The following is a 13,835-nucleotide window of genomic DNA, read 5'->3' as shown; positions in this document are numbered from 1 at the left end:
TCTCTCAGTCAGTGTCTCTCAGTCAGTGTCTCTCAGTCAGTCAGTGTCTCTCAGTCTCTCTCAGTCAGTGTCTCTCAGTCAGTGTCTCTCAGTCTCTCTCAGTCAGTGTCTCTCAGTCTCTCTCAGTCAGTGTCTCTCAGTCAGTGTCTCTCAGTCTCTCTCAGTCAGTGTCTCTCAGTCAGTGTCTCTCAGTCAGTGTCTCTCAGTGTCTCTCAGTCAGTGTCTCTCAGAGAGATATTTACGTGCACAGAAACTTCAGCGTTGTCCCGCTACTTATCAATAAAATAGTTTAAGACTGAAAAGCTACATGACACTTCTCAGTAGCATCGCTGTTTTAGAAATAATCACTGCTTATATTGACTTAGGATATAGCCTATTTATTGTTAAATCTGATTGCTTACAAAAAAAGGCTATGAATTCATACAATGATCAACTGTCTCAGGTATGGCACACTGGACGCAAAATCTTAAAACATGATGTCTTCTATTTCACTATTTGCTGGGCAACTCTGTGAAAAGCGCCCTGAAAGCATAGTCTATACGTTCGCTGAAATGACCGTAATCATAGTAATACGCGCACACCATATTATCGCGTCTGGCTTGGCCAAATAAATGGGAAAATAAATAAGTGGAGCGGCAAGATTTTGAACAGCCTGCAATGGTGCCTCGGCGCGTCAAATGTACGACCATCTTTAAGCTTTGCTATTGTTGGAGGCACTTGATTGAAAGGTATATTAAAATAAAGTGTACTGCAGGTACCATTCTTGAATGTCTGTGGAGGCCACTTGTAGGAGTCTGGAGATTCCTGTGTGGCCATGTGACTGATGACTCTGGTATGTATCTAATGGAATTCCAAAATATTATTTCAATGTATAAGGCTAACATAGAATGCTTTACAGATCAGTTAATTGCAGTGTTTGTTCTTGTTATTCAAAAGCTTAAGAAACACAATGAAAACATGTAGCCAAAGTAAATTCTATATACATGTCTTACCAGAAATAAAACTTTCAGAAGAGGAAACAGAACCAGTGTCTTCCATCACCAGTGCCCCTAGCTCTGTCCATCCATGGTTTGAGAGTTATAGAGAAGATGATGGAGTTAATGTGGAGGGGTGAATACATGACTATTGCTTCATGTGTTGTTATTATTATGGTTCTTTGGTTGGTTGCTCATGGACTCCCCGCCTCTTTCCCCACCTGTGCATATATTAGAAGCACATGCCTTCACTTAATGGAACAGCTCTCCGGGAATCTGAAGAACCAGACATTCCCAAAAGGGCCAGACTGTAAAAACTGCAGTGGGCATTTGCCTCCAGTTCATTTGTTACACTGGAAATGGAAAATTGAGTCAAGTACATGGTACTGTAACTTTGTACTGTAACTTCTGTACTGTAACTTTGATTATTCAAACTTGATGAGAATTATTTTTTATTGGAAAGGAGTGTCTAAATCCCTTTACAATTTTAAATGACAGATTGTCACTTTTAGCCCAATGCATGGTCTGTTATAGAGAACAAAAAAAAAAACATTGAGCCTCAGCAATGTGCAAAAAATCTGGGCAATGGTGATGTATTTTTGTAGGCCACCCCAGAAGTTCACATCGCCCTGGTTCCCTTGACAAAAACCCAATGGGATTTTTCCATTGACTTTTGGATTATTGCAGAAAATATGTTTTGTGACCAACTAAAGTTTAAGATTCTTACATGTTTTGTTCATCATGATAATCTTCACAAATGAAGCCTTCTGAAGCCTAAATGCAATGAGCAGAAGTAAAAAGCTAAACGTAGGCTAAATGAACTAAACTGTGGTCACATGCCTTCAACACCACCATCATGAAGCTCCTGACAACTCCTTTAGTGTTTATTTTAAAGACATTTTCCCTGACAATTTGAGTTTGAATAGTTTGCATGAGAGTGAATATAAAAACAATGTGGCTGTTAAAGTGGATTAGTGAGATGGGTGTACCTGTTTGGTGTAGATGTTTTGGTGACAACCACTGTAGTCTCATTTAGCCACTTGTTAGCAACCTTTTTTTCAAAACACTTTAAAGCAAATGTCAGCTTTAGAATTGGAGCTGGAAGTGCTAAAATGCAACTTGTTTCCAGCCTTTGGCATACACAACTACATCTTCCCTGCAGCATTCTACACATGGCATAGCTTAGCTATTCTTGCATCTTGTCAGTTTCCATTACAGCCAAAGGTCTTTTAGATGTCAGCCAGTTGGTCATTGCTACTCCTCAATCACACTTAAACCTTAAGTGTAATGCTCCTGTTACATGTAATGATCATGTTAAAAACCTGCCTTAAGACTGAAGTCTTTATTAATTTTTCTTTGTTTTCCTTAGTTTTTGTTTGTTTTATGCTTTAAGGTAAGTTTGTATCTGTCTAATGTTATTATTACAGCACTTTGGTCAAAAATCTGTTTGGGTTCTGATATTTACGACTTTTTATAACTATTTGCAAATTTTTATGTGAATTGTATTTTTGATTTTTGAATTTTTTTGCTTTGTTAATTTGTAGTTGAAACTGTTAGGAATGTATTTTTCCACAAATTTAATAAAAATGTAAGTGACATTTGTAATCTGTTTATTTTATGTATTCACAACAGCTACTAATTTAACTCAAAAGTCATCTCAACTCTCAGCAGTCAATCAGAAATAATGTTGAAATCATTATATTAAGAAATCTGCCTTTGATGCTCAATGGATTTCATTGATGATTAAAGAGAAATTCCACTAACATGTCAACAATGACATTCACCACTAAAAAAAATATGTCACATGGTGTATATTCCTGCATTATGACAGCATCAGTCTGATGTGGTTTTTTGAAGTGTCTTGTCTGTTGGACCACAGTAGCAAAGGCAACTCTATGCAACCCAAAAGTATGTTAGAGTGTTTAATGGTGGTGCATGTGGATCAAATGGGTTTTCTATGCCATTGCTGCGAAAATCCCCTTATGAAACCTTTATTTGTAAGAGTGCATTATTAAAATGTAGTAGTAGTAATAATAATAAAAATTTATTTTATGTAATGCCACCTTTCTAAACACCCAAGGTCCCCTTACAGCAAGCAAATTGGTAAAAACAGTAACAATAAATAAACAAGTCCTGCCAGCATTACAAAATTCAACAGCACAACTGCATACATACATCATAAATACAATAAAAGCTTAGTAAGAGCAAGTCATAAGAAAACCTGGGTAAAAAGATAAGTCTTAAGACAAAATTTAAAAGTATGAAGGCGGTCACTGTTACGTATATTGGGGGGAACATAGTTCCATAAGCGAGGAGGGGACGCAAAACTAAAAGTTCTTACTCCCATGGTGCTTAAACATACATGCGGCGACACAAGAGAGATTGAGTGTGATGATCTGAGTACAAGGAGGAGTATAGATGTGGAGAAGGTCAGTAAGATACGGTAGAGCAAGGTTGTGAAGTGCCCTAAATGTGAGAAGCTAAATTTAAAAATCAATGCGATACTTTACTGGGAGCCAGTGTAAACTTTGGATAACTGGAGAAATGTGCTCGATTGAGGAAGTCCTAATAAGAACACGTGCTGCTGAGATCTGAACCAATTGGAGTTTATAGAGAATTTTAGAAGGAAGACCAGTAAGGAGACCATTACAATAGTCATTGCATGAGGTAACCAGTGCATGAATAAGAACTGCAGTATTATTCATTGTGAGAGAGTGATGGAGGCGATTAATATTACACAGGTAAAAATACGCAGTACGCGTAATATTATTGACATGAGCTTCAAAAGAAAGTGTGCTATCCAGAATGACACCCAAACTCCTAACCTGCTCAGAAGGATAAATTGCATTATTATTGATATCCACAGTAAAACAATCAGATTTAGTCAAAGTAGATTTTGTACCAATAATAAGACCTCAGTTTAATCACTGTTAAGTTTTAGAAAGTTGACTGAAAGCCAGTTTTTAATGTCAGCTAAACATCTGGTCAAGGAAGGTGGAGGAAAAGAACTAGAGGGTTTGGAAGACAGGTAGAGCTGGGTGTTGTCGGCATAGCAGTGAAAATGGATACCATATTTCCTGAAAATATGGCCAAGAGGAAATAAATAGATGATAACTAAGAGTGGGCCCAAAACAGAACCCTGAGGGACACCAGTAACTGTAGATGGTCTTGATTTAAACATTTTAATTTGAACAAACTGAGTGCGACTGGTAAGTTAAGACCTAAACCAGGACAGGGGGTGCCAGTGATCCCTATAGGAACTAACCTGTTCAGGAGTATCTTGTGTGCGAGATTGTATCAAACAGTATCGCATCAACCATTAAAATTTTCTAAACGGGTGCTGTTGTTGTTTTTTCTTTCTTGTTGTATTGAAACATTCAGAGTAATACAAAAAACCCACAAACCACATCCTTTTCCAGCTTGATTCACCAAACAAATTTTTATAGTGTGCACTGTGGTGGCGGCATCAGAAAACCAATACAATCTTTTATGGTAATTCTCAATTTACAAAAAAAAGAAAGAAAGTAAAATAGTGAATAGTAAAATAATGAAGATTGAAAAAACCACATGTAATAATTTCTATTCTAAATCATTATACTTGAATAACATTTACAGGTATGACATTTTCTCACAGGATGTCAGGCTGTAGACAGTTCATTCAGCTCAGTGTTTTTTTTTTTTTTTGCTTTTGTCTACCTAGTCTGCAGTGATGAGTCATCATCCAACACTTACACCCACATATTGATGTAAAGTTCATAACATGACTGAAGCAAAGATGACTTTTATAGTAGTCTTCTTACACTGGAATGGCACTTTAACATGTTAGAGACAAAGCTTATTTTTCATATGCACAACAATACAACATGCCACAGTAACTGTGCAGTGAAATATAAATATATTACACTTTATGGCATTTCTGATGTACGTTTATGGTGTGTGTGTATAGTGTTATATGATGTCATGATTCTTATTAAATGTTATTAATTAAAAATATTATAAAATTGCTGTTGAAAATGTTGAGGTTTTCTGCAGTAGTACTGTTATTTGGACACAACCATTAGATTTCAACAGTCCCTATCATTCACTCTCATTTTTCACCCACTATTCTTATGAGCTGTTTAAAAGAACAAAGACTAGCCTATTGTTCTTTAAATACCAAACAATCAGGCTGCTAACCCTTTCACTGGTAAGTTTAAAATATTCTAGCTGTCCCCGAGTGAGTCAGAGAGTCCTGTCAGTTGGATTTACAGCACGTAAATTCACCAGTTTCTCCCAAAATTCATGTAAGTAAGTGGATGGTGAACTGGGAGAAGAATAGAGTGAACTTTATAGTTACTTACACTGTGTATGTGATATGAATAAAATACGTTGGCAAATTATATTCGAATGGATTGTTATTGCTGCTTCCATAAACATCCGTGTGTATTTTAAAAACTCTTAATGTATTATTTTACTAGTATTTGTGTATTTAAATGTCTGAAACTTAAAATAAAACATTATGTGGTTAAAAACACTACGTGTTGCACTGATAACTGTAATTGTTTGGTTATGGTTATGGGTGAGATCTTGCGTGGAGCCCCAGATCGGGGGGGATTATCAGTGGTCTTGTATGTCTTCCCTTTTCTAATAATTGCTCCCACAGTTGATTTCTTCACACCAAGCTGCTTACCTATTGCAGATTCAGTCTTCCCAGCCTGGTGCAGGTCTACAATTTTGTTTCTGGTGTCCTTTGACAGCTCTTTGGTCTTTGCCATGGTGGAGTTTTTGGAGTGTGACTGTTTGAGGTTGTGGACAGATGTCTTTTATACTGATAACGAGTTCAAACAGATGCCATTAATACAGGTAACGAGTGGAGGACAGAGGAGCCTCTTAAAGAAGTTGTTACAGGTCTGTGAGAGCCAGAAATATTGCTTGTTTGTAGGTGACCAAATACTTATTTTACAGAGGAATTTACCAATTAATTCTTTAAAAATCCTACAATGTGATTTTCTGGATTTTTTTCCCCTCATTTTGTCTCTCATAGTTGAGGTATACCTATGATGAAAATTACAGGCCTCTCTCATCTTTTTAAGTGGGAGAACTTGCACAATTGGTGGCTGACTAAATACTTTTTTCCCCACTGTAGTTGTGATTATATCACAAGTGCAGAGCGCGTCTCAGCGCCAGCCAAAGCGTGAAACCACAGTTTCAATGGACTACTTGCACTGAGCCTCGTGACGCACTTCCGTTTTGAAATAACACTGCTCAGTTATTTCCGGTTATGTATATTTTCAATGTGCTGTTGTCAGCACTCTGTGTCTGAGAGATGATGGAGACGTGGATCAATCAAACAATCTTTATTAATATTCAGAACTAAGGGAAATCCACACTTGGAAACAGCAGAGACACATGAACGATGTTAAAACCTGACAAACACAGATTGAACAGAATAGGAGTCATGGCGGAGCAGGCAGCTCGGGGAACCATGGCAGAGCAGGCAGTTCAGTGGGCCATGGCGGAGCAGGCAAACTAGGGAGCCATGGCGGAGCAGGCAGTTCGGGGAACCATGGCGGAGCAGGCAGTCCGGGGAACCATGGCGGAGCAGGGAGCTCAGGGGACCATGGCGGGGCGGCCTCCGTGGCCTTGGCCTCTGCAGTCGGCCCGGCCTCTACGGCCGGAGCCCTATAGCCCCCCCCACAAAAATTCCTTGGGGAACATTTTGGGTTGTGAGGCCCTCCGTGGGCCAGGTGTAGGAACAACCATTCCAAGGCGGGAAGGCATCAAGGCACGTCCGAATCCAAATTCTGCTTCACTTCCTGTCTCCGGAGGTACCTTCTTCTGATCAAATTTTGAAGGCAGCATAGATGGTGCTGTTGTCAGCACTCTGTGTCTGAGAGATGATGGAGACGTGGATCAATCAAACAATCTTTATTAATATTCAGAACTAAGGGAAATCCACACTTGGAAACAGCAGAGACACATGAACGATGTTAAAACCTGACAAACACAGATTGAACAGAATAGGAGTCATGGCGGAGCAGGCAGCTCGGGGAACCATGGCAGAGCAGGCAGTTCAGTGGGCCATGGCGGAGCAGGCAGACTAGGGAGCCATGGCGGAGCAGGCAGTTCGGGGAACCATGGCGGAGCAGGCAGTCTGGGGAACCATGGCGGAGCAGGGAGCTCAGGGGACCATGGCGGGGCGGCCTCCGTGGCCTTGGCCTCTGCAGTCGGCCCGGCCTCTACGGCCGGAGCCCTATAGCCCCCCCCCACAAAAATTCCTTGGGGAACATTTTGGGTTGTGAGGCCCTCCGTGGGCCAGGTGTAGGAACAACCATTCCAAGGCGGGAAGGCATCAAGGCACGTCCGAATCCAAATTCTGCTTCACTTCCTGTCTCCGGAGGTACCTTCTTCTGATCAAATTTTGAAGGCAGCATAGATGTATGCTTCTCTGCCTTTGATATCCCACAGTCCTGTGTGTTCCATTCGGTTAAGATGGTGTCTGAAAGTTGCGTTTGGTGGTCAGTTTGTGTAAATGTAAATTTCTGACTAACTTTTTGCACTTTTGATGTTATTTCTAGCAAGAAATCAGTATTATAGTAATTAAATATTTTAGTTATCACCAAAACTCATTCTATTTTGTTGTAGATCAATAAACCGTTACGCTGCCTCAGAAGCCTGTCCGAAATCAGTTTCATGAGGTGCCTTATTCGTTCAAAAACGCTGCCTGCAAAGTCATTGCCTGATAAATTTTGTTTACTCTTTTTTTAAATATGTTATACATTTTGAAAAGCAATTTATTAAATACTAAGTAATGAAGAAAAAAAAAAAACACTCTTTAAAGGGGTCATGACCTCTTAGCAGTGGGTGCTTACTTCCGAGTCTCCACCACGCTGATTCAAGCAGATGATTATTACTTATTTTAGTGATAGTGAAGTGACATGTGGCCAAGTATGGTGACCCATACTCTGAATTAGTGCTCTGCATTTATCCCATCCAAAGTGCACACACACAGCAGTGAACACGCACACCGTGAACACACACCCGGAGCAGTGGGCAGCCTTTTATGCTGCGGAGCCCGGGGAGCAGACTGAGCTCAAGGGCACCTCTGTCGTGGTACTGAAGGTGGGAGAGAGCGCTGTACATTCACTCCCCCCACCTACAATCCCTGCCGGTACGAGACTCGAAGCCGCAACCTTTGGGTTACGAGTCCGACTCGCTAACCATTAGGCCACGACTTTATCACTTATTACTTCTAAATTATGATTTTTGATGTAAAAAATCTTGATAACATTATAAGTGGATGTGGACCCAAAGAGTCAGAGTAGCTTTATTGTCATTCCAGCTCTATACAGTTAGCATACAGTGAAATGAGACAGCGTTTCTCCAGGACCAAGGTGCTACATAGACAAAAACACAAAACACAGGACTACAAAGAAACTCAACTGGACATAATTAAATGATAATAAACAGGCTAAGTAAAAAGTTAAATAAGAACTAAGAAGACTATTAAAAAAAAAAAAGTACTAAGAGAAAAAAAGAGCTGACTATAAAATAAGAACTGTAGACATTTAACACAGACTACGCAAAGTGCATGTGTGCATACTGAGAGAACAGTGCAGACAGCAAAAATGTGCAAAAATTTGTGCAAAATGGTTTGTGCGTAGGTAGATAATAGATTGGGATGAGTGTGAGAGTGGTTCAAATCAGTCCAGTGTGTGAATGAGTTCTTATCCCCTCATCTGGAGTTGAGGAGTCTGATGGCTTGGGGGAAGAAGCTGTCACGCAATCTGACTGTGAGGGCCACATGGCAGGAGGGTGAAAAGTTTATGAAAGGGGTGTGCGGGGTCGCCCGCAATGCTGATGGCTTTACGAGTACAGCGTGTGGTGTAAATGTCTGAGATAGAGGGAAGAGGGACCCCGATGATCTTCTCAGCTGTCCTCACTATCCGCTGCAGGGTCTTGCGATCTGCGATGGTGCAGTTACCAAACCAGACAGTGATACAGCTACTCAGGATGCTCTCTGTAGAAAGTGGTGAGGATGGGGGGGTGAGAGATGCGCTTTCCTCAGCCTTCGTAGGTAGTACAGACGCTGCTGTGCTTTCATCTCTACAGTGTTGGTGTTGAGAGACCAGGTAAGGTTCTCCGCTGGTGAACAGCAAGGAATTTGGTACTCTTGACGATCTCAACGGGAGATGCCCACTGAGACTATAGAAATACATCCTCGAAAGGGACTTTGGTGGACCTCAGCGAACAGTACAAAATAAAAAAAACAAAAAGGTAGTTCATGACCCCTTTAAAAACCACCAATTTGCAGATTATGGATTAATGTGTATCTGTATTCAAATGATGTTTTCTTACATATTCATGCATTCATTTATTTAGGATGTTTAACATGTTTTTAGACTTGGCAGATGGTTTATTTTACACTCATCTAAAAATTTCATTCTGAGTTAAATGAATTTGGTAAACTTTGGTGTGATTTAACTAGCACAGACAGGCGTTAGACATCAACAGTAGGTGGCGCGATGTTTTCAGTTTCCTTTCAACTAAAAAGCAACCAAAGCAAGCAAGCAGCGCGCGGGAGCAGTTCAACAGACATCTCTCTCTCTCTCTCTCTCTGCAGGAATTATTAAAACAACGGAGATTTAATCAGTATAATGCGCTACTGGTAAAAAAAACACCGAAGAAAAGAAGGTGCCGATTAAGACGATTTAATTCTGGTGCAATTGGCGGGAAAAAAGAAAACTAGTGAAGTTCATTCACGTCCTTCATGCAACAGTGGGCAGAATTTCATTGAGAAGAGGGCTTTAGAAAGGTACGCGTTTCTTTATGTGTTTTACATTACTGTGTAGACATTGTGAGCACTTGTTGAACTTTATGCGGAACAGTAGCTTATCAGATCTCGGAAGAGAAACAAGCAGCTGGTTACGAAATGAAGTGCAAAATAAAACACTTGCTTCACGAACATACGAAGATTATTAATTTTTTTTTAAATCTAGAATTGTATTGCTCAAAATAGAAATTATAGCCTAACCCATTCTAAACTGCAGTTTGCTTTGGTGCAACGCGGAAGCGAGACGGATACAGTGGTAACGATATGCCCCTTGCCAGAAATAGTTAAACGCTTTTTGACTGATTATATGTAAAGTCACCTCCGATTCCTCAGTGGAGGAAACGTAGCCTATGATATTTTGTCTTTATTTGTAATAAAACGTTCTATTCGTACTATTTCTAACATATAAAGATATAGAAGATATAGTAGTAGTAGTGCACGAGTGGTAAGCGAAACAACAAGGACTAGACGAGAGTGTGTGACAGCAGCTTGGAGGAAGTCTCGGGTTGCCATGTACCGTGATTAAGCGAAACATCGCGCGCACCGTAAAAATGGAAAACAACGCATGTTTACGTATCAGTGGGGTAGAGGGGTCGGGCCAGATAAAGACAGAAACACAGGACAATAATGACAAGCAGCTATGCCGATTAATGATGACATTTTGCAGAGTGTGACTGTCTGTATTATAAAGAACGGACATGGCAACACATCCTACTGGCTTGAAGTCACACAGCTCCACTAAAGCGACGCTGCGTCTCAACCCGTATGAATTACATGCGCGCTGAAGTTTGTCGGCAATACAAACAAAGTATATAACGGGAAAATGAACATACTGATCGCCACACCAAATTCTAATCATATGGAAACCAACACTGGAGGTGAGAAGTGCTTTGTTTCTAGTGCAGCGGGACGCGTTGTCCGTCTTTCAACCTCTTTCGTGGCTAGGCTACTTAAGACTCTCAGGTATTGCTCAGAACAAGTTATCATCCTCTGTAAAGATTTCTAAGTTGATGGTGCAATGTCATACTATTAGATGCGAAATAACATCGGGATAGAAGTTGTTCGATATATGGCCCACGGAAAAACGCCAGATTAATTTGAACTAAGTTAGGCCTATAGCTTAGTGTGTGTGCATATTTCTTATAGAAGCTGTCAATATGTTTTATGTTAATTTCTTGTGATTATGCTCTGTTTTTGTAACTGAAGATCGGGAGCATTGTGAATTATTCGTTGGATTTTCGCTAAGTTAATTGTTGAGTAAGAATGTCAAAATGTTTGAAGTTATTATTTGTGTAGAGCTAAAAAAAAAAAGCCGTATGCGTTTCTAGCCGATCGTATTTAAAGGTTAGTGTAGGCTGCATAATATTTTTCATAGAGGCTGTTTTTGTAGCTGAAGATGTGGAGAAATAGAATTATTCGTTCTATTGCTAATTGTTAAGGGAGAATGTTATTGTTAAGTCATTATTTGTTCATGTAGAGATGAAGTTAAAAATGAAAATGTGTTTCTAACCAAAGCGTGCATATTTCAGGCCGCCTGTTGAATTTGTAACTCTGCGAATTTATTGCATCTACAGCTCAGTTTCTGTAACTGAAGTGCTTTACTTTTTTACTTTGTCATTTAGCAGACGCTTTTATCCAAAGCGACTTACAAATAAGAGAAAGTAATTAAAACTAAAAGCTAAGACTCTATAATACTATACACATTTAAGAAAATAAATAAAAATGGCAAATGCATACAACATTTCAAAACTAAACATTTAAATGAAAACCAAAAAAAAGCTAAAAACAATTCAAAATATTAAAAGAACAAACGATATGAGTATAATAATGATTCTAGCATAACACTAAGCCAAACACCAAAAAACAACTACATGTGTGTACAACCACACACACACACACACATAAATACATTCTATACATACATACATATATAAATACATTCTATATATTATTTCATTTCCATTTTGTATGTTGAAGTACTGAAATATTTTTTTTTTATAAAACTAAAACTTAATAAAAACCTATATAGACATAATACAAAACTAATAAAATGACATTACTACAACTGTAACTAAAACAGATAACTAATACAAATCAAACTGCATTAGTTTATAAGTTCTGGAGCTAAACTAATTATTCGTTGGATTTGAAACAATGGTTGTTAAATGTTTTAAGTTATCATTTGCTCGGGGTGAGCTGAATTAAAAATAATTATAAATAAAAGGCGTAAGTGTTAAGTCAATCGTAAGTGCACGCTAAAAAAAAAAATCTGTAAAAATCGGGCACAATGTGTATAATTTGAAGAGATTTTCCCGTATTTACTTTTTACAGGTTTTTGACCATTTACACCATTGCATTGTGTTTTAGAGTTAACAGAAATGTCCGTAAAACTAATGGATAAGGTCGTGTGTAATGAGCTGCCAGTACTTCTTCTGTTATTTTATTTTTTACAGCGTGCAATATTTACAGAAGCCGTCAATACGTTTTATACAAACCCTGACCGGCGGAAAAAGAAATCTGCGCCTATATGACACGAACTGTTTAAGTCTAGTTTATAGCTCGATCTATTTTTAGATAAGTTTATTAACAAGTGATCGCTCACAATATCTGTTCTTGTCGCAGGTGGGATATTTGAGTGTCTGTGGAGGCCTCCGAGAAGAGTCTGGAGACTCCTGTGCTGTCCTGAGCCTGATGAGTCTGGTGTGTGTCTGAAAGACTGCCACTAGATCATTAAGAAACACTTAAGTCATTAACTAACATTATATAGCCTAATGCTGAATAGATCAGTAGTTCATGAACAGCGAATAAGTATTGTATATGAAAAAGTACCATTTGAGTATTAGGCCTACATTAATACTTAATATGGAGTATAGTATAAAGTTTTGATTATTCTCTATAAACACCATAAAACCCCTGTGGCAAAAAAATTGTGTGTGTAATTTTACCAGAAATTAAACTTTCAGTGGAAGAAAGGACACCACTATTCAGTGGTCAAAGCTCTGTCCGTCCATGGTCAAGACCTCAAGATGTTTTCTTCACTGAGGCGAGGCGAGGTGAGACGAGACATTAATTGTGAATTGCCCTGGTTTTTGTTTGCATGCTGAAATGTGATAATGTCAATGCCCTTTTTTCCCCTTGTCTTTTGAGGAAAATGTCCTTTAAATTTAGTTTGATTTAGTTTTGTCCATTTTCCTCTGGCTAAAATGGCATATAATTTTAATAAAGAAAAATATAATCTAAACTAAATGTAAAAATGGGTTTTAAAACAGTGCAGGCATTTAACATTTTTTCATATTTGGACAATCTACTGTATATAAACAATCTACATGTCAAACATATACAAGATTTATCAACGTAAAATACAAATGAAATATTTCTTTTGAAAACCTCAGCTCCTGAAAAATAGTAAGTGTTAGCTACTACTAGTTTCTTTAGGGGGCAAATATTAATTTGATTTCATTTTTACCTTTATAATGCCAATTTTTGTAATTACCTTATTAAATATATTTGTGGTGTTTTATTTCAAATTCTTACATTGAACAAATGACTTCAATCACTCAGAATAGCCTGCATCAGGAACTCAGTCAGTACTCAACATTATGACACAAATCATTGTCGTTTATTGCTCTTGATATTGTAATAATGATTATTAAATTTCAAATACATAAAAACATTTTATGTTCGACACGTCATATTCGGGCTACACAGACAAAACAAGCTAGAAACAGTTTTTGTGCAAATGCGCAAATATATTAGGGATCCGCTGATAGACGCGGCTCTCAACACTGTTGCCAACTCTCGCGAGACAAATAAGCAACCGCAGCTTCAAAAACAAGCCCAATATTTTTTGATAATTTATAATCATCAATATTATTTATGATCAATTATTTATTAACAATAAATGAGCCCGCAACATATTAAACCGAAACAACCCTTTTATCTGAAAAGCAAAAACATAAGTTATTTTACAAAAATCAGCAAACTGCAACAAAGCAGGAACAAAACTAATCTCCAATCACCTGTGAGCAGAATAGGATTGGAGAGATGGA

Source organism: Sinocyclocheilus grahami, unplaced genomic scaffold (genome assembly GCF_001515645.1).
Source record: "Sinocyclocheilus grahami isolate Dianchi unplaced genomic scaffold, SAMN03320097.WGS_v1.1 scaffold679.1, whole genome shotgun sequence".
Classification (NCBI taxonomy): domain Eukaryota; kingdom Metazoa; phylum Chordata; class Actinopteri; order Cypriniformes; family Cyprinidae; genus Sinocyclocheilus; species Sinocyclocheilus grahami.
The sequence above is the reverse complement of the archived record's forward strand: the minus strand, read 5'-3'. Positions refer to the sequence as shown.